The following is a 26,052-nucleotide window of genomic DNA, read 5'->3' as shown; positions in this document are numbered from 1 at the left end:
ACAAAAATAGACATTTAGCATTCAAACAACCACTCTGAATGAGTTCGCGCCAGCCATCTTCCCATCAGGAAAGATGACCAAGTCATCAAATGGTGGCAGCATCTGCAGAGAGCAGCACTGCCAACAGCAGTCCTAATGAGACAAGAACCCTAAAATTCATCATCGTGGAAGGTGAGTATGGACACTTTCGAGCACATTTCTCCCTTTGCATTCTACAGAAACAATCCCTGAAAATATAGTCCTACCTTGACAATTCAAAGATTTCAGCAACATTTTAATCACTATTCCTTCAACAAATTGTGAACATGTTTGTCAAAATCCAATGTAAACTACTTGTAGAAATCAAATAGTAATAATTAATATGCCTGTTTTCCAATGTCCTATTCTAAAGAAAAATAATTTTGCAGTTCTTTTCTCTCAAATTGTAACATTTCTTGATGCCTTATATTGGCTATCTTGATTCTTTTGGATGTCCTTTTGGTAAGCCGAGCAAAGTTTTAACAGCACCTCACAGTCTTGTTCAGCGCAGTAACAGGAGAAACTAAAACACAGATGGAGTATTTTTGTTTCCACCACTTTAAAAACAGAATGGTCTGGCATGTTTCTTTTGCTTCCGAAAGAATGGTTTGTCAGTGATGACAGTATTTTCTTTATCTTTTTAACATATAAAGCACCATAATTTTTCCTTGGGTTCCGTGAGCGTTGTTTCAGTTTTGCAATTCCTCCAAGCGCAGAAGCCAAAGGAAAAACATTGGCAGCTACTGCGTGTCACACTGCAAATAATCTTCCCACATAGAAGTATAATGTCATTTTTTTCCTTTCCATCTGACAAATAAAAAAAAAAAAAAAAAAAAAGCATAGTTTTCAAAATAGACAAAAACACAAACTTGCAAACTCAGCGGTTTTTAAAACAAAAATAGACATTTAGCATTCAAACAACCACTCTGAATGAGTTCCCGCCAGCCATCTTCCCATCAGGAAAGATGACCAAGTCATCAAATGGTGGCAGCATCTGCAGAGAGCAGCACTACCAACAGCAGTCCTAATGAGACAAGAACCCTAAAATTCATCATCGTGGAAGGTGAGTATGGACACTTTCGAGCACATTTCTCCCTTTGCATTCTACAAAAATGATCCCTGAAAATATAGTCCTACCTTGACAAATCAAAGATTTCAGCAACATTTTAATCACTATTCCTTCAACAAATTGTGAACATGTTTGTCAAAATCCAATGTAAACTACTTGTAGAAATCAAGTAGTAATAATTAATATGCCTGTTTGCCAATGTCCTATTCTAAAGAAAAATAATTTTGCAATTCTTTTCTCTCAAATTGTAACATTTCTTGATGCCTTATATTGGCTATCTTGATTCTTTTGGATGTCCTTTTGGTAAGCCGAGCAAAGTTTTAACAGCACCTCACAGTCTTGTTCAGCGCAGTAACAGGAGAAACTAAAACACAGATGGAGTATTTTTGTTTCCACCACTTTAAAAACAGAATGGTCTGGCATGTTTCTTTTGCTTCCGAAAGAATGGTTTGTCAGTGATGACAGTATTTTCTTTATCTTTTTAACATATAAAGCACCATAATTTTTCCTTGGGTTCCGTGAGCGTTGTTTCAGTTTTGCAATTCCTCCAAGCGCAGAAGCCAAAGGAAAAACATTGGCAGCTACTGCGTGTCACACTGCAAATAATCTTCCCACATAGAAGTATAATGTCATTTTTTTCCTTTCCATCTGACAAATAAAAAAAAAAAAAAAAAAAAAGCATAGTTTTCAAAATAGACAAAAACACAAACTTGCAAACTCAGCTGTTTTTAAAACAAAAATAGACATTTAGCATTCAAACAACCACTCTGAATGAGTTCCCGCCAGCCATCTTCCCATCAGGAAAGATGACCAAGTCATCAAATGGTGGCAGCATCTGCAGAGAGCAGCACTGCCAACAGCAGTCCTAATGAGACAAAAACTCTAAAATTCATCATCGTGGAAGGTGAGTATGGACACTTTCGAGCACATTTCACCCTTTGCATTCTACAGAAAAGATCCCTGAAAATATAGTCCTACCTTGACAAATCAAAGATTTCAGCAACATTTTAATCACTATTCCTTCAACAAATTGTGAACATGTTTGTCAAAATCCAATGTAAACTACTTGTAGAAATCAAGTAGTAATAATTAATATGCCTGTTTGCCAATGTCCTATTCTAAAGAAAAATAATTTTGCAATTCTTTTCTCTCAAATTGTAACATTTCTTGATGCCTTATATTGGCTATCTTGATTCTTTTGGATGTCCTTTTGGTAAGCCGAGCAAAGTTTTAACAGCACCTCACAGTCTTGTTCAGCGCAGTAACAGGAGAAACTAAAACACAGATGGAGTATTTTTGTTTCCACCACTTTAAAAACAGAATGGTCTGGCATGTTTCTTTTGCTTCCGAAAGAATGGTTTGTCAGTGATGACAGTATTTTCTTTATCTTTTTAACATATAAAGCACCATAATTTTTCCTTGGGTTCCGTGAGCGTTGTTTCAGTTTTGCAATTCCTCCAAGCGCAGAAGCCAAAGGAAAAACATTGGCAGCTACTGCGTGTCACACTGCAAATAATCTTCCCACATAGAAGTATAATGTCATTTTTTACCTTTCCATTTGGCAATAACAAAAAAACAAACAAGCATAGTTTTCAAAATAGACAAAAACACAAACTTGCAAACTCAGCTGTTTTTAAAACAAAAATAGACATTTAGCATTCAAACAACCACTCTGAATGAGTTCCCGCCAGCCACCTTCCCATCAGGAAAGATGACCAAGTCATCAAATGGTGGCAGCATCTGCAGAGAGCAGCACTGCCAACAGCAGTCCTAATGAGACAAGAACCCTAAAATTCATCATCGTGGAAGGTGAGTATGGACACTTTCGAGCACATTTCTCCCTTTGCATTCTACAGAAATTATCCCTGAAATTATAGTCCTACCATGACCAAGCAAAGATTTCAGCAACAATTTAATCACTATTCCTTCAACAAATTGTGAACATGTTTGTCAAAATCCAATGTAAACTACTTGTAGAAATCAAGTAGTAATAATTAATATGCCTGTTTGCCAATGTCCTATTCTAAAGAAAAATAATTTTTCAATTCTTTTCTCTCAAATTGTAACATTTCTTGATGCCTTATATTGGCTATCTTGATTGTTTTGGATGTCCTTTTGGTAAGCCGAGCAAAGTTTTAACAGCACCTCACAGTCTTATTCAGCGCAGTAACAGGAGAAACTAAAACACAGATGGAGTATTTTTGTTTCCACCACTTTAAAAACAGAATGGTCTGGCATGTTTCTTTTGCTTCCGAAAGAATGGTTTGTCAGTGATGACAGTATTTTCTTTATCTTTTTAACATATAAAGCACCATAATTTTTCCTTGGGTTCCGTGAGCGTTGTTTCAGTTTTGCAATTCCTCCAAGCGCAGAAGCCAAAGGAAAAACATTGGCAGCTACTGCGTGTCACACTGCAAATAATCTTCCCACATAGAAGTATAATGTCATTTTTTTCCTTTCCATCTGACAAATACAAAAAAAAAAAAAAAAAAAGCATAGTTTTCAAAATAGACAAAAACACAAACTTGCAAACTCAGCTGTTTTTAAAACAAAAATAGACATTTAGCATTCAAACAACCACTCCGAATGAGTTCCCGCCAGCCATCTTCCCATCAGGAAAGATGACCAAGTCATCAAATGGTGGCAGCATCTGCAGAGAGCAGCACTGCCAACAGCAGTCCTAATGAGACAAGAACCCTAAAATTCATCATCGTGGAAGGTGAGTATGGACACTTTCGAGCACATTTCTCCCTTTGCATTCTACAGAAACGATCCCTGAAAATATAGTCCTACCTTGACAAATCAAAGATTTCAGCAACATTTTAATCACTATTCCTTCAACAAATTGTGAACATGTTTGTCAAAATCCAATGTAAACTACTTGTAGAAATCAAGTAGTAATAATTAATATGCCTGTTTGCCAATGTCCTATTCTAAAGAAAAATAATTTTGCAATTCTTTTCTCTCAAATTGTAACATTTCTTGATGCCTTATATTGGCTATCTTGATTGTTTTGGATGTCCTTTTGGTAAGCCGAGCAAAGTTTTAACAGCACCTCACAGTCTTGTTCAGCGCAGTAACAGGAGAAACTAAAACACAGATGGAGTATTTTTGTTTCCACCACTTTAAAAACAGAATGGTCTGGCATGTTTCTTTTGCTTCCGAAAGAATGGTTTGTCAGTGATGACAGTATTTTCTTTATCTTTTTAACATATAAAGCACCATAATTTTTCCTTGGGTTCCGTGAGCGTTGTTTCAGTTTTGCAATTCCTCCAAGCGCAGAAGCCAAAGAAAAAACATTGGCAGCTACTGCGTGTCACACTGCAAATAATCTTCCCACATAGAAGTATAATGTCATTTTTTTCCTTTCCATCTGACAAATACAAAAAAAAAAGCATAGTTTTCAAAATAGACAAAAACACAAACTTGCAAACTCAACTGTTTTTAAAACAAAAATAGACATTTAGCATTCAAACAACCACTCTGAATGAGTTTGCGCCAGCCATCTTCCCATCAGGAAAGATGACCAAGTCATCAAATGGTGGCAGCATCTGCAGAGAGCAGCACTGCCAACAGCAGTCCTAATGAGACAAGAACCCTAAAATTCATCATCGTGGAAGGTGAGTATGGACACTTTCGAGCACATTTCTCCCTTTGCATTCTACAGAAACAATCCCTGAAAATATAGTCCTACCTTGACAATTCAAAGATTTCAGCAACATTTTAATCACTATTCCTTCAACAAATTGTGAACATGTTTGTCAAAATCCAATGTAAACTACTTGTAGAAATCAAGTAGTAATAATTAATATGCCTGTTTTCCAATGTCCTATTCTAAAGAAAAATAATTTTGCAATTCTTTTCTCTCAAATTGTAACATTTCTTGATGCCTTATATTGGCTATCTTGATTCTTTTGGATGTCCTTTTGGTAAGCCGAGCAAAGTTTTAACAGCACCTCACAGTCTTGTTCAGCGCAGTAACAGGAGAAACTAAAACACAGATGGAGTATTTTTGTTTCCACCACTTTAAAAACAGAATGGTCTGGCATGTTTCTTTTGCTTCCGAAAGAATGGTTTGTCAGTGATGACAGTATTTTCTTTATCTTTTTAACATATAAAGCACCATAATTTTTCCTTGGGTTCCGTGAGCGTTGTTTCAGTTTTGCAATTCCTCCAAGCGCAGAAGCCAAAGGAAAAACATTGGCAGCTACTGCGTGTCACACTGCAAATAATCTTCCCACATAGAAGTATAATGTCATTTTTTTCCTTTCCATCTGACAAATAAAAAAAAAAAAAAAAAAAAAGCATAGTTTTCAAAATAGACAAAAACACAAACTTGCAAACTCAGCGGTTTTTAAAACAAAAATAGACATTTAGCATTCAAACAACCACTCTGAATGAGTTCCCGCCAGCCATCTTCCCATCAGGAAAGATGACCAAGTCATCAAATGGTGGCAGCATTTGCAGAGAGCAGCACTACCAACAGCAGTCCTAATGAGACAAGAACCCTAAAATTCATCATCGTGGAAGGTGAGTATGGACACTTTCGAGCACATTTCTCCCTTTGCATTCTACAGAAATGATCCCTGAAAATATAGTCCTACCTTGACAAATCAAAGATTTCAGCAACATTTTAATCACTATTCCTTCAACAAATTGTGAACATGTTTGTCAAAATCCAATGTAAACTACTTGTAGAAATCAAGTAGTAATAATTAATATGCCTGTTTGCCAATGTCCTATTCTAAAGAAAAATAATTTTGCAATTCTTTTCTCTCAAATTGTAACATTTCTTGATGCCTTATATTGGCTATCTTGATTCTTTTGGATGTCCTTTTGGTAAGCCGAGCAAAGTTTTAACAGCACCTCACAGTCTTGTTCAGCGCAGTAACAGGAGAAACTAAAACACAGATGGAGTATTTTTGTTTCCACCTCTTTAAAAACAGAATGGTCTGGCATGTTTCTTTTGCTTCCGAAAGAATGGTTTGTCAGTGATGACAGTATTTTCTTTATCTTTTTAACATATAAAGCACCATAATTTTTCCTTGGGTTCCGTGAGCGTTGTTTCAGTTTTGCAATTCCTCCAAGCGCAGAAGCCAAAGGAAAAACATTGGCAGCTACTGCGTGTCACACTGCAAATAATCTTCCCACATAGAAGAATAATGTCATTTTTTCCTTTCCATATGACAAATACAAAAAAAAAAAAAAAAGCATAGTTTTCAAAATAGACAAAAACACAAACTTGCAAACTCAGCTGTTTTTAAAACAAAAATAGACATTTAGCATTCAAACAACCACTCTGAATGAGTTCGCGCCAGCCATCTTCCCATCAGGAAAGATGACCAAGTCATCAAATGGCGGCAGCATCTGCAGAGAGCAGCACTGCCAACAGCAGTCCTAATGAGACAAGAACCCTAAAATTCATCATCGTGGAAGGTGAGTATGGACACTTTCGAGCACATTTCTCCCTTTGCATTCTACAGAAACAATCCCTGAAAATATAGTCCTACCTTGACAATTCAAAGATTTCAGCAACATTTTAATCACTATTCCTTCAACAAATTGTGAACATGTTTGTCAAAATCCAATGTAAACTACTTGTAGAAATCAAGTAGTAATAATTAATATGCCTGTTTTCCAATGTCCTATTCTAAAGAAAAATAATTTTGCAATTCTTTTCTCTCAAATTGTAACATTTCTTGATGCCTTATATTGGCTATCTTGATTCTTTTGGATGTCCTTTTGGTAAGCCGAGCAAAGTTTTAACAGCACCTCACAGTCTTGTTCAGCGCAGTAACAGGAGAAACTAAAACACAGATGGAGTATTTTTGTTTCCACCACTTTAAAAACAGAATGGTCTGGCATGTTTCTTTTGCTTCCGAAAGAATGGTTTGTCAGTGATGACAGTATTTTCTTTATCTTTTTAACATATAAAGCACCATAATTTTTCCTTGGGTTCCGTGAGCGTTGTTTCAGTTTTGCAATTCCTCCAAGCGCAGAAGCCAAAGGAAAAACATTGGCAGCTACTGCGTGTCACACTGCAAATAATCTTCCCACATAGAAGTATAATGTCATTTTTTTCCTTTCCATCTGACAAATAAAAAAAAAAAAAAAAAAAAAGCATAGTTTTCAAAATAGACAAAAACACAAACTTGCAAACTCAGCTGTTTTTAAAACAAAAATAGACATTTAGCATTCAAACAACCACTCTGAATGAGTTCGCGCCAGCCATCTTCCCATCAGGAAAGATGACCAAGTCATCAAATGGTGGCAGCATTTGCAGAGAGCAGCACTACCAACAGCAGTCCTAATGAGACAAGAACCCTAAAATTCATCATCGTGGAAGGTGAGTATGGACACTTTCGAGCACATTTCTCCCTTTGCATTCTACAGAAATGATCCCTGAAAATATAGTCCTACCTTGACAAATCAAAGATTTCAGCAACATTTTAATCACTATTCCTTCAACAAATTGTGAACATGTTTGTCAAAATCCAATGTAAACTACTTGTAGAAATCAAGTAGTAATAATTAATATGCCTGTTTGCCAATGTCCTATTCTAAAGAAAAATAATTTTGCAATTCTTTTCTCTCAAATTGTAACATTTCTTGATGCCTTATATTGGCTATCTTGATTCTTTTGGATGTCCTTTTGGTAAGCCGAGCAAAGTTTTAACAGCACCTCACAGTCTTGTTCAGCGCAGTAACAGGAGAAACTAAAACACAGATGGAGTATTTTTGTTTCCACCTCTTTAAAAACAGAATGGTCTGGCATGTTTCTTTTGCTTCCGAAAGAATGGTTTGTCAGTGATGACAGTATTTTCTTTATCTTTTTAACATATAAAGCACCATAATTTTTCCTTGGGTTCCGTGAGCGTTGTTTCAGTTTTGCAATTCCTCCAAGCGCAGAAGCCAAAGGAAAAACATTGGCAGCTACTGCGTGTCACACTGCAAATAATCTTCCCACATAGAAGTATAATGTCATTTTTTCCTTTCCATATGACAAATACAAAAAAAAAAAAAAAAGCATAGTTTTCAAAATAGACAAAAACACAAACTTGCAAACTCAGCTGTTTTTAAAACAAAAATAGACATTTAGCATTCAAACAACCACTCTGAATGAGTTCGCGCCAGCCATCTTCCCATCAGGAAAGATGACCAAGTCATCAAATGGCGGCAGCATCTGCAGAGAGCAGCACTGCCAACAGCAGTCCTAATGAGACAAGAACCCTAAAATTCATCATCGTGGAAGGTGAGTATGGACACTTTCGAGCACATTTCTCCCTTTGCATTCTACAGAAACAATCCCTGAAAATATAGTCCTACCTTGACAATTCAAAGATTTCAGCAACATTTTAATCACTATTCCTTCAACAAATTGTGAACATGTTTGTCAAAATCCAATGTAAACTACTTGTAGAAATCAAGTAGTAATAATTAATATGCCTGTTTTCCAATGTCCTATTCTAAAGAAAAATAATTTTGCAATTCTTTTCTCTCAAATTGTAACATTTCTTGATGCCTTATATTGGCTATCTTGATTCTTTTGGATGTCCTTTTGGTAAGCCGAGCAAAGTTTTAACAGCACCTCACAGTCTTGTTCAGCGCAGTAACAGGAGAAACTAAAACACAGATGGAGTATTTTTGTTTCCACCACTTTAAAAACAGAATGGTCTGGCATGTTTCTTTTGCTTCCGAAAGAATGGTTTGTCAGTGATGACAGTATTTTCTTTATCTTTTTAACATATAAAGCACCATAATTTTTCCTTGGGTTCCGTGAGCGTTGTTTCAGTTTTGCAATTCCTCCAAGCGCAGAAGCCAAAGGAAAAACATTGGCAGCTACTGCGTGTCACACTGCAAATAATCTTCCCACATAGAAGTATAATGTCATTTTTTCCTTTCCATATGACAAATACAAAAAAAAAAAAAAAAGCATAGTTTTCAAAATAGACAAAAACACAAACTTGCAAACTCAGCTGTTTTTAAAACAAAAATAGACATTTAGCATTCAAACAACCACTCTGAATGAGTTCGCGCCAGCCATCTTCCCATCAGGAAAGATGACCAAGTCATCAAATGGCGGCAGCATCTGCAGAGAGCAGCACTGCCAACAGCAGTCCTAATGAGACAAGAACCCTAAAATTCATCATCGTGGAAGGTGAGTATGGACACTTTCGAGCACATTTCTCCCTTTGCATTCTACAGAAACAATCCCTGAAAATATAGTCCTACCTTGACAATTCAAAGATTTCAGCAACATTTTAATCACTATTCCTTCAACAAATTGTGAACATGTTTGTCAAAATCCAATGTAAACTACTTGTAGAAATCAAGTAGTAATAATTAATATGCCTGTTTTCCAATGTCCTATTCTAAAGAAAAATAATTTTGCAATTCTTTTCTCTCAAATTGTAACATTTCTTGATGCCTTATATTGGCTATCTTGATTCTTTTGGATGTCCTTTTGGTAAGCCGAGCAAAGTTTTAACAGCACCTCACAGTCTTGTTCAGCGCAGTAACAGGAGAAACTAAAACACAGATGGAGTATTTTTGTTTCCACCACTTTAAAAACAGAATGGTCTGGCATGTTTCTTTTGCTTCCGAAAGAATGGTTTGTCAGTGATGACAGTATTTTCTTTATCTTTTTAACATATAAAGCACCATAATTTTTCCTTGGGTTCCGTGAGCGTTGTTTCAGTTTTGCAATTCCTCCAAGCGCAGAAGCCAAAGGAAAAACATTGGCAGCTACTGCGTGTCACACTGCAAATAATCTTCCCACATAGAAGTATAATGTCATTTTTTTCCTTTCCATCTGACAAATAAAAAAAAAAAAAAAAAAAAAGCATAGTTTTCAAAATAGACAAAAACACAAACTTGCAAACTCAGCGGTTTTTAAAACAAAAATAGACATTTAGCATTCAAACAACCACTCTGAATGAGTTCCCGCCAGCCATCTTCCCATCAGGAAAGATGACCAAGTCATCAAATGGTGGCAGCATTTGCAGAGAGCAGCACTACCAACAGCAGTCCTAATGAGACAAGAACCCTAAAATTCATCATCGTGGAAGGTGAGTATGGACACTTTCGAGCACATTTCTCCCTTTGCATTCTACAGAAATGATCCCTGAAAATATAGTCCTACCTTGACAAATCAAAGATTTCAGCAACATTTTAATCACTATTCCTTCAACAAATTGTGAACATGTTTGTCAAAATCCAATGTAAACTACTTGTAGAAATCAAGTAGTAATAATTAATATGCCTGTTTGCCAATGTCCTATTCTAAAGAAAAATAATTTTGCAATTCTTTTCTCTCAAATTGTAACATTTCTTGATGCCTTATATTGGCTATCTTGATTCTTTTGGATGTCCTTTTGGTAAGCCGAGCAAAGTTTTAACAGCACCTCACAGTCTTGTTCAGCGCAGTAACAGGAGAAACTAAAACACAGATGGAGTATTTTTGTTTCCACCTCTTTAAAAACAGAATGGTCTGGCATGTTTCTTTTGCTTCCGAAAGAATGGTTTGTCAGTGATGACAGTATTTTCTTTATCTTTTTAACATATAAAGCACCATAATTTTTCCTTGGGTTCCGTGAGCGTTGTTTCAGTTTTGCAATTCCTCCAAGCGCAGAAGCCAAAGGAAAAACATTGGCAGCTACTGCGTGTCACACTGCAAATAATCTTCCCACATAGAAGTATAATGTCATTTTTTCCTTTCCATATGACAAATACAAAAAAAAAAAAAAAAGCATAGTTTTCAAAATAGACAAAAACACAAACTTGCAAACTCAGCTGTTTTTAAAACAAAAATAGACATTTAGCATTCAAACAACCACTCTGAATGAGTTCGCGCCAGCCATCTTCCCATCAGGAAAGATGACCAAGTCATCAAATGGCGGCAGCATCTGCAGAGAGCAGCACTGCCAACAGCAGTCCTAATGAGACAAGAACCCTAAAATTCATCATCGTGGAAGGTGAGTATGGACACTTTCGAGCACATTTCTCCCTTTGCATTCTACAGAAACAATCCCTGAAAATATAGTCCTACCTTGACAATTCAAAGATTTCAGCAACATTTTAATCACTATTCCTTCAACAAATTGTGAACATGTTTGTCAAAATCCAATGTAAACTACTTGTAGAAATCAAGTAGTAATAATTAATATGCCTGTTTTCCAATGTCCTATTCTAAAGAAAAATAATTTTGCAATTCTTTTCTCTCAAATTGTAACATTTCTTGATGCCTTATATTGGCTATCTTGATTCTTTTGGATGTCCTTTTGGTAAGCCGAGCAAAGTTTTAACAGCACCTCACAGTCTTGTTCAGCGCAGTAACAGGAGAAACTAAAACACAGATGGAGTATTTTTGTTTCCACCACTTTAAAAACAGAATGGTCTGGCATGTTTCTTTTGCTTCCGAAAGAATGGTTTGTCAGTGATGACAGTATTTTCTTTATCTTTTTAACATATAAAGCACCATAATTTTTCCTTGGGTTCCGTGAGCGTTGTTTCAGTTTTGCAATTCCTCCAAGCGCAGAAGCCAAAGGAAAAACATTGGCAGCTACTGCGTGTCACACTGCAAATAATCTTCCCACATAGAAGTATAATGTCATTTTTTTCCTTTCCATCTGACAAATAAAAAAAAAAAAAAAAAAAAAAGCATAGTTTTCAAAATAGACAAAAACACAAACTTGCAAACTCAGCTGTTTTTAAAACAAAAATAGACATTTAGCATTCAAACAACCACTCTGAATGAGTTCCCGCCAGCCATCTTCCCATCAGGAAAGATGACCAAGTCATCAAATGGTGGCAGCATCTGCAGAGAGCAGCACTGCCAACAGCAGTCCTAATGAGACAAGAACCCTAAAATTCATCATCGTGGAAGGTGAGTATGGACATTTTCGAGCACATTTTTCCCTTTGCATTCTACAGAAATGATCCCTGAAAATATAGTCCTACCTTGACAAATCAAAGATTTCAGCAACATTTTAATCACTATTCCTTCAACAAATTGTGAACATGTTTGTCAAAATCCAATGTAAACTACTTGTAGAAATCAAGTAGTAATAATTAATATGCCTGTTTGCCAATGTCCTATTCTAAAGAAAAATCATTTTGCAATTCTTTTCTCTCAAATTGTAACATTTCTTGATGCCTTATATTGGCTATCTTGATTCTTTTGGATGTCCTTTTGGTAAGCCGAGCAAAGTTTTAACAGCACCTCACAGTCTTGTTCAGCGCAGTAACAGGAGAAACTAAAACACAGATGGAGTATTTTTGTTTCCACCACTTTAAAAACAGAATGGTCTGGCATGTTTCTTTTGCTTTCGAAAGAATGGTTTGTCAGTGATGACAGTATTTTCTTTATCTTTTTAACATATAAAGCACCATAATTTTTCCTTGGGTTCCGTGAGCGTTGTTTCAGTTTTGCAATTCCTCCAAGCGCAGAAGCCAAAGGAAAAACATTGGCAGCTACTGCGTGTCACACTGCAAATAATCTTCCCACATAGAAGTATAATGTCATTTTTTTGCTTTCCATCTGACAAATACAAAAAAAAAAAACCCATAGTTTTCAAAATAGACAAAAACACAAACTTGCAAACTCAGCTGTTTTTAAAACAAAAATAGACATTTAGCATTCAAACAACCACTCTGAATGAGTTCCCACCAGCCATCTTCCCATCAGGAAAGATGACCAAGTCATCAAATGGTGGCAGCATCTGCAGAGAGCAGCACTGCCAACAGCAGTCCTAATGAGACAAGAACCCTAAAATTCATCATCGTGGAAGGTGAGTATGGACACTTTCAAGCACATTTCTCCCTTTGCATTCTACAGAAATGATCCCTGAAAATATAGTCCTACCTTGACAAATCAAAGATTTCAGCAACATTTTAATCACTATTCCTTCAACAAATTGTGAACATGTTTGTCAAAATCCAATGTAAACTACTTGTAGAAATCAAGTAGTAATAATTAATATGCCTGTTTGCCAATGTCCTATTCTAAAGAAAAATAATTTTGCAATTCTTTTCTCTCAAATTGTAACATTTCTTGATGCCTTATATTGGCTATCTTGATTCTTTTGGATGTCCTTTTGGTAAGCCGAGCAAAGTTTTAACAGCACCTCACAGTCTTGTTCAGCGCAGTAAAAGGAGAAACTAAAACACAGATGGAGTATTTTTGTTTCCACCACTTTAAAAACAGAATGGTCTGGCATGTTTCTTTTGCTTCCGAAAGAATGGTTTGTCAGTGATGACAGTATTTTCTTTATCTTTTTAACATATAAAGCACCATAATTTTTCCTTGGGTTCCGTGAGCGTTGTTTCAGTTTTGCAATTCCTCCAAGCGCAGAAGCCAAAGGAAAAACATTGGCAGCTACTGCGTGTCACACTGCAAATAATCTTCCCACATAGAAGTATAATGTCAATTTTTTCCTTTCCATCTGACAAATACAAAAAAAAAAAAAGCATAGTTTTCAAAATAGACAAAAACACAAACTTGAAAACTCAGCTGTTTTTAAAACAAAAATAGACATTTAGCATTCAAACAACCACTCTGAATGAGTTCCCGCCAGCCATCTTCCCATCAGGAAAGATGACCAAGTCATCAAATGGTGGCAGCATCTGCAGAGAGCAGCACTGCCAACAGCAGTCCTAATGAGACAAGAACCCTAAAATTCATCATCGTGAAAGGTGAGCATGGACACTTTCGAGCAAATTTCTCTCTTTGCATTCTACAGAAATGATCCCTGAAAATATAGTCCTACCTTGACAAATCAAAGATTTCAGCAACATTTTAATCACTATTCCTTCAACAAATTGTGAACATGTTTGTCAAAATCCAATGTAAACTACTTGTAGAAATCAAGTAGTAATAATTAATATGCCTGTTTGCCAATGTCCTATTCTAAAGAAAAATAATTTTGCAATTCTTTTCTCTCAAATTGTAACATTTCTTGATGCCTTATATTGGCTATCTTGATTCTTTTGGATGTCCTTTTGGTAAGCCGAGCAAAGTTTTAACAGCACCTCACAGTCTTGTTCAGCGCAGTAACAGGAGAAACTAAAACACAGATGGAGTATTTTTGTTTCCACCACTTTAAAAACAGAATGGTCTGGCATGTTTCTTTTGCTTCCGAAAGAATGGTTTGTCAGTGATGACAGTATTTTCTTTATCTTTTTAACATATAAAGCACCATAATTTTTCCTTGGGTTCCGTGAGCGTTGTTTCAGTTTTGCAATTCCTCCAAGCGCAGAAGCCAAAGGAAAAACATTGGCAGCTACTGCGTGTCACACTGCAAATAATCTTCCCACATAGAAGTATAATGTCATTTTTTTCCTTTCCATCTGACAAATACAAAAAAAAAAAAAAGCATAGTTTTCAAAATAGACAAAAACACAAACTTGCAAACTCAGCTGTTTTTAAAACAAAAATAGACATTTAGCATTCAAACAACCACTCTGAATGAGTTCCCGCCAGCCACCTTCCCATCAGGAAAGATGACCAAGTTATCAAATGGTGGCAGCATCTGCAGAGAGCAGCACTGCCAACAGCAGTCCTAATGAGACAAGAACCCTAAAATTCATCATCGTGGAAGGTGAGTATGGACACTTTCGAGCACATTTCTCCCTTTGCATTCTACAGAAATGATCACTGAAAATATAGTCCTACCTTGACAATTCAAAGATTTCAGCAACATTTTAATCACTATTCCTTCAACAAATTGTGAACATGTTTGTCAAAATCCAATGTAAACTACTTGTAGAAATCAAGTAGTAATAATTAATATGCCTGTTTGCCAATGTCCTATTCTAAAGAAAAATAATTTTGCAATTCTTTTCTCTCAAATTGTAACATTTCTTGATGCCTTATATTGGCTATCTTGATTCTTTTGGATGTCCTTTTGGTAAGCCGAGCAAAGTTTTAACAGCACCTCACAGTCTTGTTCAGCGCAGTAACAGGAGAAACTAAAACACAGATGGAGTATTTTTGTTTCCACCACTTTAAAAACAGAATGGTCTGGCATGTTTCTTTTGCTTCCGAAAGAATGGTTTGTCAGTGATGACAGTATTTTCTTTATCTTTTTAACATATAAAGCACCATAATTTTTCCTTGGGTTCCGTGAGCATTGTTTCAGTTTTGCAATTCCTCCAAGCGCAGAAGCCAAAGGAAAAACATTGGCAGCTACTGCGTGTCACACTGCAAATAATCTTCCCACATAGAAGTATAATGTCATTTTTTTCCTTTCCATCTGACAAATACAAAAAAAAAAAAAAAGCATAGTTTTCAAAATAGACAAAAACACAAACTTGCAAACTCAGCTGTTTTTAAAACAAAAATAGACATTTAGCATTCAAACAACCACTCTGAATGAGTTCCCGCCAGCCATCTTCCCATCAGGAAAGATGACCAAGTCATCAAATGGTGGCAGCATCTGCAGAGAGCAGCACTGCCAACAGCAGTCCTAATGAGACAAGAACCCTAAAATTCATCATCGTGAAAGGTGAGCATGGACACTTTCGAGCAAATTTCTCTCTTTGCATTCTACAGAAATGATCCCTGAAAATATAGTCCTACCTTGACAAATCAAAGATTTCAGCAACATTTTAATCACTATTCCTTCAACAAATTGTGAACATGTTTGTCAAAATCCAATGTAAACTACTTGTAGAAATCAAGTAGTAATAATTAATATGCCTGTTTGCCAATGTCCTATTCTAAAGAAAAATAATTTTGCAATTCTTTTCTCTCAAATTGTAACATTTCTTGATGCCTTATATTGGCTATCTTGATTCTTTTGGATGTCCTTTTGGTAAGCCGAGCAAAGTTTTAACAGCACCTCACAGTCTTGTTCAGCGCAGTAACAGGAGAAACTAAAACACAGATGGAGTATTTTTGTTTCCACCACTTTAAAAACAGAATGGTCTGGCATGTTTCTTTTGCTTCCGAAAGAATGGTTTGTCAGTGATGACAGTATTTTCTTTATCTTTTTAACATATAAAGCACCATAATTTTTCCTTGGGTTCCGTGAGCATTGTTTCAGTTTTGCAATTCCTCCAAGCGCAGAAGCCAAAGGAAAAACATTGGCAGCTACTGCGTGTCACACTGCAAATAATCTTCCCACATAGAAGTATAATGTCATTTTTTTCCTTTCCATCTGACAAATACAAAAAAAAAAAAAAAGCATAGTTTTCAAAATAGACAAAAACACAAACTTGCAAACTCAGCTGTTTTTAAAACAAAAATAGACATTTAGCATTCAAACAACCACTCTGAATGAGTTCCCGCCAGCCATCTTCCCATCAGGAAAGATGACCAAGTCATCAAATGGTGGCAGCATCTGCAGAGAGCAGCACTGCCAACAGCAGTCCTAATGAGACAAGAACCCTAAAATTCATCATCGTGGAAGGTGAGTATGGACACTTTCGAGCACATTTCTCCCTTTGCATTCTACAGAAATGATCCCTGAAAATATAGTCCTACCTTGACAAATCAAAGATTTCAGCAACATTTTAATCACTATTCCTTCAACAAATTGTGAACATGTTTGTCAAAATCCAATGTAAACTACTTGTAGAAATCAAGTAGTAATAATTAATATGCCTGTTTGCCAATGTCCTATTCTAAAGAAAAATAATTTTGCAATTCTTTTCTCTCAAATTGTAACATTTCTTGATGCCTTATATTGGCTATCTTGATTCTTTTGGATGTCCTTTTGGTAAGCCGAGCAAAGTTTTAACAGCACCTCACAGTCTTGTTCAGCGCAGTAACAGGAGAAACTAAAACACAGATGGAGTATTTTTGTTTCCACCACTTTAAAAACAGAATGGTCTGGCATGTTTCTTTTGCTTCCGAAAGAATGGTTTGTCAGTGATGACAGTATTTTCTTTATCTTTTTAACATATAAAGCACCATAATTTTTCCTTGGGTTCCGTGAGCGTTGTTTCAGTTTTGCAATTCCTCCAAGCGCAGAAGCCAAAGGAAAAACATTGGCAGCTACTGCGTGTCACACTGCAAATAATCTTCCCACATAGAAGTATAATGTCATTTTTTTCCTTTCCATCTGACAAATACAAAAAAAAAAAAAGCATAGTTTTCAAAATAGACAAAAACACAAACTTGCAAACTCAGCTGTTTTTAAAACAAAAATAGACATTTAGCATTCAAACAACCACTCTGAATGAGTTCCCGCCAGCCATCTTCCCATCAGGAAAGATGACCAAGTCATCAAATGGTGGCAGCATCTGCAGAGAGCAGCACTGCCAACAGCAGTCCTAATGAGACAAGAACCCTAAAATTCATCATCGTGAAAGGTGAGCATGGACACTTTCGAGCAAATTTCTCTCTTTGCATTCTACAGAAATGATCCCTGAAAATATAGTCCTACCTTGACAAATCAAAGATTTCAGCAACATTTTAATCACTATTCCTTCAACAAATTGTGAACATGTTTGTCAAAATCCAATGTAAACTACTTGTAGAAATCAAGTAGTAATAATTAATATGCCTGTTTGCCAATGTCCTATTCTAAAGAAAAATAATTTTGCAATTCTTTTCTCTCAAATTGTAACATTTCTTGATGCCTTATATTGGCTATCTTGATTCTTTTGGATGTCCTTTTGGTAAGCCGAGCAAAGTTTTAACAGCACCTCACAGTCTTGTTCAGCGCAGTAACAGGAGAAACTAAAACACAGATGGAGTATTTTTGTTTCCACCACTTTAAAAACAGAATGGTCTGGCATGTTTCTTTTGCTTCCGAAAGAATGGTTTGTCAGTGATGACAGTATTTTCTTTATCTTTTTAACATATAAAGCACCATAATTTTTCCTTGGGTTCCGTGAGCGTTGTTTCAGTTTTGCAATTCCTCCAAGCGCAGAAGCCAAAGGAAAAACATTGGCAGCTACTGCGTGTCACACTGCAAATAATCTTCCCACATAGAAGTATAATGTCATTTTTTTCCTTTCCATCTGACAAATACAAAAAAAAAAAAAGCATAGTTTTCAAAATAGACAAAAACACAAACTTGCAAACTCAGCTGTTTTTAAAACAAAAATAGACATTTAGCATTCAAACAACCACTCTGAATGAGTTCCCGCCAGCCATCTTCCCATCAGGAAAGATGACCAAGTCATCAAATGGTGGCAGCATCTGCAGAGAGCAGCACTGCCAACAGCAGTCCTAATGAGACAAGAACCCTAAAATTCATCATCGTGGAAGGTGAGTATGGACACTTTCGAGCACATTTCTCCCTTTGCATTCTACAGAAATGATCCCTGAAAACATAGTCCTACCTTGACAAATCAAAGATTTCAGCAACATTTTAATCACTATTCCTTCAACAAATTGTGAACATGTTTGTCAAAATCCAATGTAAACTACTTGTAGAAATCAAGTAGTAATAATTAATATGCCTGTTTGCCAATGTCCTATTCTAAAGAAAAATAATTTTGCAATTCTTTTCTCTCAAATTGTAACATTTCTTGATGCCTTATATTGGCTATCTTGATTCTTTTGCATGTCCTTTTGGTAAGCCGAGCAAAGTTTTAACAGCACCTCACAGTCTTGTTCAGCGCAGTAACAGGAGAAACTAAAACACAGATGGAGTATTTTTGTTTCCACCACTTTAAAAACAGAATGGTCTGGCATGTTTCTTTTGCTTCCGAAAGAATGGTTTGTCAGTGATGACAGTATTTTCTTTATCTTTTTAACATATAAAGCACCATAATTTTTCCTTGGGTTCCGTGAGCGTTGTTTCAGTTTTGCAATTCCTCCAAGCGCAGAAGCCAAAGGAAAAACATTGGCAGCTACTGCGTGTCACACTGCAAATAATCTTCCCACATAGAAGTATAATGTCATTTTTTTCCTTTCCATCTGACAAATACAAAAAAAAAAAAAGCATAGTTTTCAAAATAGACAAAAACACAAACTTGCAAACTCAGCTGTTTTTAAAACAAAAATAGACATTTAGCATTCAAACAACCACTCTGAATGAGTTCCCGCCAGCCATCTTCCCATCAGGAAAGATGACCAAGTCATCAAATGGTGGCAGCATCTGCAGAGAGCAGCACTGCCAACAGCAGTCCTAATGAGACAAGAACCCTAAAATTCATCATCGTGGAAGGTGAGTATGGACACTTTCGAGCACATTTCTCCCTTTGCATTCTACAGAAATGATCCCTGAAAATATAGTCCTACCTTGACAAATCAAAGATTTCAGCAACATTTTAATCACTATTCCTTCAACAAATTGTGAACATGTTTGTCAAAATCCAATGTAAACTACTTGTAGAAATCAAGTAGTAATAATTAATATGCCTGTTTGCCAATGTCCTATTCTAAAGAAAAATAATTTTGCAATTCTTTTCTCTCAAATTGTAACATTTCTTGATGCCTTATATTGGCTATCTTGATTCTTTTGGATGTCCTTTTGGTAAGCCGAGCAAAGTTTTAACAGCACCTCACAGTCTTGTTCAGCGCAGTAACAGGAGAAACTAAAACACAGATGGAGTATTTTTGTTTCCACCACTTTAAAAACAGAATGGTCTGGCATGTTTCTTTTGCTTCCGAAAGAATGGTTTGTCAGTGATGACAGTATTTTCTTTATCTTTTTAACATATAAAGCACCATAATTTTTCCTTGGGTTCCGTGAGCGTTGTTTCAGTTTTGCAATTCCTCCAAGCGCAGAAGCCAAAGGAAAAACATTGGCAGCTACTGCGTGTCACACTGCAAATAATCTTCCCACATAGAAGTATAATGTCATTTTTTTCCTTTCCATCTGACAAATACAAAAAAAAAAAAAAAGCATAGTTTTCAAAATAGACAAAAACACAAACTTGCAAACTCAGCTGTTTTTAAAACAAAAATAGACATTTAGCATTCAAACAACCACTCTGAATGAGTTCCCGCCAGCCATCTTCCCATCAGGAAAGATGACCAAGTCATCAAATGGTGGCAGCATCTGCAGAGAGCAGCAATGCCAACAGCAGTCCTAATGAGACAAGAACCCTAAAATTCATCATCGTGGAAGGTGAGTATGGACACTATCGAGCACATTTCTCCCTTTGCATTCTACAGAAATGATCCCTGAAAATATAGTCCTACCTTGACAAATCAAAGATTTCAGCAACATTTTAATCACTATTCCTTCAACAAATTGTGAACATGTTTGTCAAAATCCAATGTAAACTACTTGTAGAAATCAAGTAGTAATAATTAATATGCCTGTTTGCCAATGTCCTATTCTAAAGAAAAATCATTTTGCAATTCTTTTCTCTCAAATTGTAACATTTCTTGATGCCTTATATTGGCTATCTTGATTCTTTTGGATGTCCTTTTGGTAAGCCGAGCAAAGTTTTAACAGCACCTCACAGTCTTGTTCAGCGCAGTAACAGGAGAAACTAAAACACAGATGGAGTATTTTTGTTTCCACCACTTTAAAAACAGAATGGTCTGGCATGTTTCTTTTGCTTCCGAAAGAATGGTTTGTCAGTGATGACAGTATTTTCTTTATCTTTTTAACATATAAAGCACCATAATTTTTCCTTGGGTTCCGTGAGCGTTGTTTCAGTTTTGCAATTCCTCCAAGCGCAGAAGCCAAAGGAAAAACATTGGCAGCTACTGCGTGTCACACTGCAAATAATCTTCCCACATAGAAGTATAATGTCATTTTTTTCCTTTCCATCTGACAAATACAAAAAAAAAAAAAGCATAGTTTTCAAAATAGACAAAAACACAAACTTGCAAACTCAGCTGTTTTTAAAACAAAAATAGACATTTAGAATTCAAACAACCACTCTGAATGAGTTCCCGCCAGCCATCTTCCCATCAGGAAAGATGACCAAGTCATCAAATGGTGGCAGCATCTGCAGAGAGCAGCACTGCCAACAGCAGTCCTAATGAGACAAGAACCCTAAAATTCATCATCGTGGAAGGTGAGCATGGACACTTTCGAGCACATTTCTCTCTTTGCATTCTACAGAAATGATCCCTGAAAATATAGTCCTACCTTGACAAATCAAAGATTTCAGCAACATTTTAATCACTATTCCTTCAACAAATTGTGAACATGTTTGTCAAAATCCAATGTAAACTACTTGTAGAAATCAAGTAGTAATAATTAATATGCCTGTTTGCTAATGTCCTATTCTAAAGAAAAATAATTTTGCAATTCTTTTCTCTGAAATTGTAACATTTCTTGATGCCTTATATTGGCTATCTTGATTCTTTTGGATGTCCTTTTGGTAAGCCGAGCAAAGTTTTAACAGCACCTCACAGTCTTGTTCAGCGCAGTAACAGGAGAAACTAAAACACAGATGGAGTATTTTTGTTTCCACCACTTTAAAAACAGAATGGTCTGACATGTTTCTTTTGCTTCCGAAAGAATGGTTTGTCAGTGATGACAGTATTTTCTTTATCTTTTTAACATATAAAGCACCATAATTTTTCCTTGGGTTCCGTGAGCGTTGTTTCAGTTTTGCAATTCCTCCAAGCGCAGAAGCCAAAGGAAAAACATTGGCAGCTACTGCGTGTCACACTGCAAATAATCTTCCCACATAGAAGTATAATGTCATTTTTTTCCTTTCCATCTGACAAATACAAAAAAAAAAAAAGCGTAGTTTTCAAAATAGACAAAAACACAAACTTGCAAACTCAGCTGTTTTTAAAACAAAAATAGACATTTAGCATTCAAACAACCACTCTGAATGAGTTCCCGCCAGCCATCTTCCCATCACGAAAGATGACCAAGTCATCAAATGGTGGCAGCATCTGCAGAGAGCAGCACTGCCAACAGCAGTCCTAATGAGACAAGAACCCTAAAATTCATCATCGTGGAAGGTGAGTATGGACACTTTCGAGCACATTTCTCCCTTTGCATTCTACAGAAATGATCCCTGAAAATATAGTCCTACCTTGACAAATCAAAGATTTCAGCAACATTTTAATCACTATTCCTTCAACAAATTGTGAACATGTTTGTCAAAATCCAATGTAAACTACTTGTAGAAATCAAGTAGTAATAATTAATATGCCTGTTTGCCAATGTCCTATTCTAAAGAAAAATCATTTTGCAATTCTTTTCTCTCAAATTGTAACATTTCTTGATGCCTTATATTGGCTATCTTGATTCTTTTGGATGTCCTTTTGGTAAGCCGAGCAAAGTTTTAACAGCACCTCACAGTCTTGTTCAGCGCAGTAACAGGAGAAACTAAAACACAGATGGAGTATTTTTGTTTCCACCACTTTAAAAACAGAATGGTCTGGCATGTTTCTTTTGCTTCCGAAAGAATGGTTTGTCAGTGATGACAGTATTTTCTTTATCTTTTTAACATATAAAGCACCATAATTTTTCCTTGGGTTCCGTGAGCGTTGTTTCAGTTTTGCAATTCCTCCAAGCGCAGAAGCCAAAGGAAAAACATTCGCAGCTACTGCCTGTCACACTGCAAATAATCTTCCCACATAGAAGTATAATGTCATTTTTTTCCTTTCCATCTGACAAATACAAAAAAAAAAAAAAAGCATAGTTTTCAAAATAGACAAAAACACAAACTTGCAAACTCAGCTGTTTTTAAAACAAAAATAGACATTTAGCATTCAAACAACCACTCTGAATGAGTTCCCGCCAGCCATCTTCCCATCAGGAAAGATGACCAAGTCATCAAATGGTGGCAGCATCTGCAGAGAGCAGCACTGCCAACAGCAGTCCTAATGAGACAAGAACCCTAAAATTCATCATCGTGGAAGGTGAGTATGGACACTTTCGAGCACATTTCTCCCTTTGCATTCTACAGAAATGATCCCTGAAAATATAGTCCTACCTTGACAAATCAAAGATTTCAGCAACATTTTAATCACTATTCCTTCAACAAATTGTGAACATGTTTGTCAAAATCCAATGTAAACTACTTGTAGAAATCAAGTAGTAATAATTAAATATGCCTGTTTGCCAATGTCCTATTCTAAAGAAAAATCATTTTGCAATTCTTTTCTCTCAAATTGTAACATTTCTTGATGCCTTATATTGGCTATCTTGATTCTTTTGGATGTCCTTTTGGTAAGCCGAGCAAAGTTTTAACAGCACCTCACAGTCTTGTTCAGCGCAGTAACAGGAGAAACTAAAACACAGATGGAGTATTTTTGTTTCCACCACTTTAAAAACAGAATGGTCTGGCATGTTTCTTTTGCTTCCGAAAGAATGGTTTGTCAGTGATGACAGTATTTTCTTTATCTTTTTAACATATAAAGCACCATAATTTTTCCTTGGGTTCCGTGAGCGTTGTTTCAGTTTTGCAATTCCTCCAAGCGCAGAAGCCAAAGGAAAAACATTGGCAGCTACTGCGTGTCACACTGCAAATAATCTTCCCACATAGAAGTATAATGTCATTTTTTTCCTTTCCATCTGACAAATACAAAAAAAAAAAAAAAGCATAGTTTTCAAAATAGACAAAAACACAAACTTGCAAACTCAGCTGTTTTTAAAACAAAAATAGACATTTAGAATTCAAACAACCACTCTGAATGAGTTCCCGCCAGCCATCTTCCCATCAGGAAAGATGACCAGGTCATCAAATGGTGGCAGCATCTGCAGAGAGCAGCACTGCCAACAGCAGTCCTAATGAGACAAGAACCCTAAAATTCATCATCGTGGAAGGTGAGTATGGACACTTTCAAGCACATCTCTCCCTTTGCATTCTACAGAAATGATCCCTGAAAATATAGTCCTACCTTGACAAATCAAAGATTTCAGCAACATTTTAATCACTATTCCTTCAACAAATTGTGAACATGTTTGTCAAAATCCAATGTAAACTACTTGTAGAAATCAAGTAGTAATAATTAATATGCCTGTTTGCCAATGTCCTATTCTAAAGAAAAATAATTTTGCAATTCTTTTCTCTCAAATTGTAACATTTCTTGATGCCTTATATTGGCTATCTTGATTCTTTTGGATGTCCTTTTGGTAAGCTGAGCAAAGTTTTAACAGCACCTCACAGTCTTGTTCAGCGCAGTAACAGGAGAAACTAAAACACAGATGGAGTATTTTTGTTTCCACCACTTTAAAAACAGAATGGTCTGGCATGTTTCTTTTGCTTCCGAAAGAATGGTTTGTCAGTGATGACAGTATTTTCTTTATCTTTTTAACATATAAAGCACCATAATTTTTCCTTGGGTTCCGTGAGCGTTGTTTCAGTTTTGCAATTCCTCCAAGCGCAGAAGCCAAAGGAAAAACATTGGCAGCTACTGCGTGTCACACTGCAAATAATCTTCCCACATAGAAGTATAATGTCATTTTTTTCCTTTCCATCTGACAAATACAAAAAAAAAAAAAAAGCATAGTTTTCAAAATAGACAAAAACACAAACTTGCAAACTCAGCTGTTTTTAAAACAAAAATAGACATTTAGCATTCAAACAACCACTCTGAATGAGTTCCCGCCAGCCATCTTCCCATCAGGAAAGATGACCAAGTCATCAAATGGTGGCAGCATCTGCAGAGAGCAGCACTGCCAACAGCAGTCCTAAAGAGACAAGAACCCTAAAATTCATCATCGTGGAAGGTGAGCATGGACACTTTCGAGCACATTTCTCCCTTTGCATTCAACAGAAATGATCCCTGAAAATATAGTCCTAACTTGACAAATCAAAGATTTCAGCAACATTTTAATCACTATTCCTTCAACAAATTGTGAACATGTTTGTCAAAATCCAATGTAAACTACTTGTAGAAATCAAGTAGTAATAATTAATATGCCTGTTTGCCAATGTCCTATTCTAAAGAAAAATAATTTTGCAATTCTTTTCTCTCAAATTGTAACATTTCTTGATGCCTTATATTGGCTATCTTGATTCTTTTGGATGTCCTTTTGGTAAGCCGAGCAAAGTTTTAACAGCACCTCACAGTCTTGTTCAGCGCAGTAACAGGAGAAACTAAAACACAGATGGAGTATTTTTGTTTCCACCACTTTAAAAACAGAATGGTCTGGCATGTTTCTTTTGCTTCCGAAAGAATGGTTTGTCAGTGATGACAGTATTTTCTTTATCTTTTTAACATATAAAGCACCATAATTTTTCCTTGGGTTCCGTGAGCGTTGTTTCAGTTTTGCAATTCCTCCAAGCGCAGAAGCCAAAGGAAAAACATTGGCAGCTACTGCGTGTCACACTGCAAATAATCTTCCCACATAGAAGTATAATGTCATTTTTTTCCTTTCCATCTGACAAATACAAAAAAAAAAAAAAAGCATAGTTTTCAAAATAGACAAAAACACAAACTTGCAAACTCAGCTGTTTTTAAAACAAAAATAGACATTTAGCATTCAAACAACCACTCTGAATGAGTGCCCGCCAGCCATCTTCCCATCAGGAAAGATGACCAGGTCATCAAATGGTGGCAGCATCTGCAGAGAGCAGCACTGCCAACAGCAGTCCTAATGAGACAAGAACCCTAAAATTCATCATCGTGGAAGGTGAGTATGGACACTTTCAAGCACATTTCTCCCTTTGCATTCTACAGAAATGATCCCTGAAAATATAGTCCTACCTTGACAAATCAAAGATTTCAGCAACATTTTAATCACTATTCCTTCAACAAATTGTGAACATGTTTGTCAAAATCCAATGTAAACTACTTGTAGAAATCAAGTAGTAATAATTAATATGCCTGTTTGCCAATGTCCTATTCTAAAGAAAAATAATTTTGCAATTCTTTTCTCTCAAATTGTAACATTTCTTGATGCCTTATATTGGCTATCTTGATTCTTTTGGATGTCCTTTTGGTAAGCCGAGCAAAGTTTTAACAGCACCTCACAGTCTTGTTCAGCGCAGTAACAGGAGAAACTAAAACACAGATGGAGTATTTTTGTTTCCACCACTTTAAAAACAGAATGGTCTGGCATGTTTCTTTTGCTTCCGAAAGAATGGTTTGTCAGTGATGACAGTATTTTCTTTATCTTTTTAACATATAAAGCACC

General features: G+C 36.1%; 29 non-coding genes across 29 annotated transcripts; all 29 read right to left on the bottom strand.

Moving 5' to 3' along the window:
• Positions 1 to 28: 28 nt before the first annotated feature.
• Positions 29 to 243, bottom strand: LOC143985206 (small nucleolar RNA U3). The gene has a single exon (XR_013275498.1). It is a non-coding gene; the product is annotated as a small nucleolar RNA U3 (small nucleolar RNA).
• A 695-nt stretch (positions 244 to 938) lies between these two features.
• LOC143985070 (small nucleolar RNA U3) lies at positions 939 to 1,153 on the bottom strand. The gene has a single exon (XR_013275381.1). It is a non-coding gene; the product is annotated as a small nucleolar RNA U3 (small nucleolar RNA).
• A 695-nt stretch (positions 1,154 to 1,848) lies between these two features.
• On the bottom strand, positions 1,849 to 2,063 carry LOC143985063 (small nucleolar RNA U3). Its single transcript, XR_013275374.1, has one exon. It is a non-coding gene; the product is annotated as a small nucleolar RNA U3 (small nucleolar RNA).
• A 690-nt stretch (positions 2,064 to 2,753) lies between these two features.
• Positions 2,754 to 2,965, bottom strand: LOC143985148 (small nucleolar RNA U3). Its single transcript, XR_013275447.1, has one exon. It is a non-coding gene; the product is annotated as a small nucleolar RNA U3 (small nucleolar RNA).
• Positions 2,966 to 3,663: 698 nt separating this feature from the next.
• Positions 3,664 to 3,878, bottom strand: LOC143985051 (small nucleolar RNA U3). The gene has a single exon (XR_013275364.1). It is a non-coding gene; the product is annotated as a small nucleolar RNA U3 (small nucleolar RNA).
• Positions 3,879 to 4,564: 686 nt separating this feature from the next.
• On the bottom strand, positions 4,565 to 4,779 carry LOC143985251 (small nucleolar RNA U3). The gene has a single exon (XR_013275534.1). It is a non-coding gene; the product is annotated as a small nucleolar RNA U3 (small nucleolar RNA).
• A 695-nt stretch (positions 4,780 to 5,474) lies between these two features.
• LOC143985011 (small nucleolar RNA U3) lies at positions 5,475 to 5,689 on the bottom strand. The gene has a single exon (XR_013275330.1). It is a non-coding gene; the product is annotated as a small nucleolar RNA U3 (small nucleolar RNA).
• A 691-nt stretch (positions 5,690 to 6,380) lies between these two features.
• LOC143985243 (small nucleolar RNA U3) lies at positions 6,381 to 6,595 on the bottom strand. The gene has a single exon (XR_013275527.1). It is a non-coding gene; the product is annotated as a small nucleolar RNA U3 (small nucleolar RNA).
• Positions 6,596 to 7,290: 695 nt separating this feature from the next.
• On the bottom strand, positions 7,291 to 7,505 carry LOC143985110 (small nucleolar RNA U3). The gene has a single exon (XR_013275414.1). It is a non-coding gene; the product is annotated as a small nucleolar RNA U3 (small nucleolar RNA).
• A 691-nt stretch (positions 7,506 to 8,196) lies between these two features.
• LOC143985242 (small nucleolar RNA U3) lies at positions 8,197 to 8,411 on the bottom strand. The gene has a single exon (XR_013275526.1). It is a non-coding gene; the product is annotated as a small nucleolar RNA U3 (small nucleolar RNA).
• Positions 8,412 to 9,102: 691 nt separating this feature from the next.
• LOC143985241 (small nucleolar RNA U3) lies at positions 9,103 to 9,317 on the bottom strand. Its single transcript, XR_013275525.1, has one exon. It is a non-coding gene; the product is annotated as a small nucleolar RNA U3 (small nucleolar RNA).
• Positions 9,318 to 10,012: 695 nt separating this feature from the next.
• On the bottom strand, positions 10,013 to 10,227 carry LOC143985010 (small nucleolar RNA U3). The gene has a single exon (XR_013275329.1). It is a non-coding gene; the product is annotated as a small nucleolar RNA U3 (small nucleolar RNA).
• A 691-nt stretch (positions 10,228 to 10,918) lies between these two features.
• On the bottom strand, positions 10,919 to 11,133 carry LOC143985240 (small nucleolar RNA U3). The gene has a single exon (XR_013275524.1). It is a non-coding gene; the product is annotated as a small nucleolar RNA U3 (small nucleolar RNA).
• A 696-nt stretch (positions 11,134 to 11,829) lies between these two features.
• Positions 11,830 to 12,044, bottom strand: LOC143984820 (small nucleolar RNA U3). Its single transcript, XR_013275167.1, has one exon. It is a non-coding gene; the product is annotated as a small nucleolar RNA U3 (small nucleolar RNA).
• Positions 12,045 to 12,733: 689 nt separating this feature from the next.
• LOC143984918 (small nucleolar RNA U3) lies at positions 12,734 to 12,948 on the bottom strand. The gene has a single exon (XR_013275251.1). It is a non-coding gene; the product is annotated as a small nucleolar RNA U3 (small nucleolar RNA).
• Positions 12,949 to 13,637: 689 nt separating this feature from the next.
• On the bottom strand, positions 13,638 to 13,852 carry LOC143984908 (small nucleolar RNA U3). The gene has a single exon (XR_013275243.1). It is a non-coding gene; the product is annotated as a small nucleolar RNA U3 (small nucleolar RNA).
• A 690-nt stretch (positions 13,853 to 14,542) lies between these two features.
• LOC143985230 (small nucleolar RNA U3) lies at positions 14,543 to 14,757 on the bottom strand. The gene has a single exon (XR_013275516.1). It is a non-coding gene; the product is annotated as a small nucleolar RNA U3 (small nucleolar RNA).
• Positions 14,758 to 15,448: 691 nt separating this feature from the next.
• LOC143984907 (small nucleolar RNA U3) lies at positions 15,449 to 15,663 on the bottom strand. The gene has a single exon (XR_013275242.1). It is a non-coding gene; the product is annotated as a small nucleolar RNA U3 (small nucleolar RNA).
• Positions 15,664 to 16,354: 691 nt separating this feature from the next.
• LOC143984576 (small nucleolar RNA U3) lies at positions 16,355 to 16,569 on the bottom strand. Its single transcript, XR_013274954.1, has one exon. It is a non-coding gene; the product is annotated as a small nucleolar RNA U3 (small nucleolar RNA).
• Positions 16,570 to 17,258: 689 nt separating this feature from the next.
• Positions 17,259 to 17,473, bottom strand: LOC143984906 (small nucleolar RNA U3). The gene has a single exon (XR_013275241.1). It is a non-coding gene; the product is annotated as a small nucleolar RNA U3 (small nucleolar RNA).
• Positions 17,474 to 18,162: 689 nt separating this feature from the next.
• LOC143984755 (small nucleolar RNA U3) lies at positions 18,163 to 18,377 on the bottom strand. Its single transcript, XR_013275109.1, has one exon. It is a non-coding gene; the product is annotated as a small nucleolar RNA U3 (small nucleolar RNA).
• A 689-nt stretch (positions 18,378 to 19,066) lies between these two features.
• On the bottom strand, positions 19,067 to 19,281 carry LOC143984575 (small nucleolar RNA U3). Its single transcript, XR_013274953.1, has one exon. It is a non-coding gene; the product is annotated as a small nucleolar RNA U3 (small nucleolar RNA).
• Positions 19,282 to 19,972: 691 nt separating this feature from the next.
• Positions 19,973 to 20,187, bottom strand: LOC143985014 (small nucleolar RNA U3). The gene has a single exon (XR_013275332.1). It is a non-coding gene; the product is annotated as a small nucleolar RNA U3 (small nucleolar RNA).
• A 689-nt stretch (positions 20,188 to 20,876) lies between these two features.
• On the bottom strand, positions 20,877 to 21,091 carry LOC143984526 (small nucleolar RNA U3). The gene has a single exon (XR_013274911.1). It is a non-coding gene; the product is annotated as a small nucleolar RNA U3 (small nucleolar RNA).
• A 689-nt stretch (positions 21,092 to 21,780) lies between these two features.
• Positions 21,781 to 21,995, bottom strand: LOC143984890 (small nucleolar RNA U3). Its single transcript, XR_013275228.1, has one exon. It is a non-coding gene; the product is annotated as a small nucleolar RNA U3 (small nucleolar RNA).
• A 691-nt stretch (positions 21,996 to 22,686) lies between these two features.
• Positions 22,687 to 22,901, bottom strand: LOC143984574 (small nucleolar RNA U3). The gene has a single exon (XR_013274952.1). It is a non-coding gene; the product is annotated as a small nucleolar RNA U3 (small nucleolar RNA).
• A 692-nt stretch (positions 22,902 to 23,593) lies between these two features.
• LOC143985017 (small nucleolar RNA U3) lies at positions 23,594 to 23,808 on the bottom strand. The gene has a single exon (XR_013275335.1). It is a non-coding gene; the product is annotated as a small nucleolar RNA U3 (small nucleolar RNA).
• A 691-nt stretch (positions 23,809 to 24,499) lies between these two features.
• Positions 24,500 to 24,709, bottom strand: LOC143985199 (small nucleolar RNA U3). Its single transcript, XR_013275492.1, has one exon. It is a non-coding gene; the product is annotated as a small nucleolar RNA U3 (small nucleolar RNA).
• A 696-nt stretch (positions 24,710 to 25,405) lies between these two features.
• Positions 25,406 to 25,620, bottom strand: LOC143985080 (small nucleolar RNA U3). The gene has a single exon (XR_013275389.1). It is a non-coding gene; the product is annotated as a small nucleolar RNA U3 (small nucleolar RNA).
• Between the last annotated feature and the right edge of the window lie 432 nt (positions 25,621 to 26,052).

Source organism: Lithobates pipiens, unplaced genomic scaffold (genome assembly GCF_037356315.1).
Source record: "Lithobates pipiens isolate NorthernLeopardFrog02 unplaced genomic scaffold, aLitPip1_a1.2 Scaffold_16, whole genome shotgun sequence".
NCBI lineage: Eukaryota > Metazoa > Chordata > Amphibia > Anura > Ranidae > Lithobates > Lithobates pipiens.
This window is presented reverse-complemented; position numbering and strand designations above follow the sequence as displayed.